A 1,875-nucleotide genomic window follows, 5' to 3' on the forward strand; every position below is an offset into this window, starting at 1 on the left:
CCCCATTGCCCCCTGCTTTGGGGGCTGGGATGGTTTGCCTCCCGGCCTCTGCCTCAGATTCCGGCCCTGGGGCCTGCCTGCTCCCCTGCCTGTCCAGCCCCCACCCACCCCAGGCCCCTCCCTGCCCATCACCAGCCCAAACACAGAAGACCCCTGGGTCTCCACTACACCCCCAGCACTGCCAGCCCCGCCTCTGGCATTTCTGGCTGGCCGCTTCTCCCAGCCCCTCCTCTTCTAGCCCCACTCCTGCCCCGCTCCTTGGACTGCCCTTACCACCCACATCCAGAACAGTCCAGCCTCCCTCTGCACTGAGCTGGCCCCTCGTGCCAACCAGGCCCTGCCTGTGGCTGAGTTCTTCCCACCTGAGTGCGCCAAGCACACGAAGCAGTGCCCTCGCCCGAGAGCCTCCCTCCAGCGAGGGAACCCGCCCTTCATCCTGTCCACCGGGATGTGGACGGACCCTGGTGGTTCTCTGCTGCGTTTACACCAGGGGCAGTGACAGTGGTTCTGCCTCTGTCCAGTGTGGCAACTTTTTATATATATAATTTTATTCATTTATTTGACTGCTGAGTCTTCACTGCTGCACAGGCTCTTCTCCAGTTGCTGCCAGCAGGGGCTCCTCTCTCGTGGCACGCACAGGCTTCTCGCTGTGGTGGCTTCTCTTGCTGCAGAGCCGCGCTGTGGAGTGTGCGGGCTTCAGTAGATGCGGCCCGTGGGCTCAGAAGTCGCGGTTCCGCGGCTCTAGAGCACAGGCTTACTAGTTGTGACACAGGGGCTTAGTTGCTCCGAGGCGTGTGGAATCTTCCCAAACCAGGGATCTATGTTGGCAGACACATTCCTTACCACTGAGCCACCAGGAAAGCCTCAGTGTGGCAATATTTACAATGCATTGAATCCCTTCCCACCTGTGAGACAGATGTTTATCCATCCATTTAACCAAATATTTACCGCATACCTATTGTGTACTGAGCTCAGGAATGTAGTGGTGAACTACATCACAGTCCTGGACCCCCTGGATGCCTGGCTTGAGGCATCGCATGGAAAAGTCATCAGATGCCCAGAGGGTAACCCCTGAGCCTAACCCAAGGTGAAGGCAGTCAGAAGCGGGAACGAGGAGAGGCGGGACGGTCCCCCAAGAATTTCAGGCTCTGGCCTTGATCCCCAGGGTGGTGGGAACCAGCAGGGCCCCCAAGCGCAGGAGGGCACATGGTATGCCAAGGGTCACCCTGGTCACCACCTGGAGGACAGGCTTTCCCGTGAGCTGGGTGGCCCCAGGCAGACCAGTCAGGAGGTGTCTGTTGTCCTGGGCTGGGGAGGTGACAGTGGTGGTGGAAGGAGCAGACAGGGTCCACAGTTGTTTCTACAAGGGTATGGAAACCACCGTCCTCCCTGGCCTGTCGTTCACGCTGCGTCATGCAGGTCTCAGCCTTGGGGTGATGTACTCTGGGGGAGTCAGAGGTCTCTGACCCCTCGATTCTGAGCTCAGAGTCAGGGGGCTTGCTGGGCAGGACTCTGCCTCCCGAGGATGAGCGTAATGTCTGGTGTGCAGTACGTGCTTGGGAAACGTTGGGTGATTTTCCCTGGACAGTGTCTCCTCCCCAGTCAATACACCTCACATGAGGCTATCCTTGCGCCTGGAGCCACAAAAGACGCTCATTGGTTACTCAGCCTGGGCTTGGCAAATCATCCCACCTGGGGCATTCAGCAGAAAGAGTCCCGGCCTTGAGGGGGCGGGGGATTGAGCCAGACCTCTCCCCTGCGATCACTACCTCCTCCACGCTAAGGTGCAGATTCCAGTCTCTGAGTGGGGACGGTAATGTGGACCTACACTGTGTCGGGCTGAATTACCAAGACCAGCGGGGTGGGGGAGGGGGT

This window comes from Bison bison, unplaced genomic scaffold (assembly GCF_000754665.1).
Source record: "Bison bison bison isolate TAMUID 2011002044 unplaced genomic scaffold, Bison_UMD1.0 scf7180017864079, whole genome shotgun sequence".
Taxonomy (NCBI): Eukaryota; Metazoa; Chordata; class Mammalia; order Artiodactyla; family Bovidae; genus Bison; species Bison bison.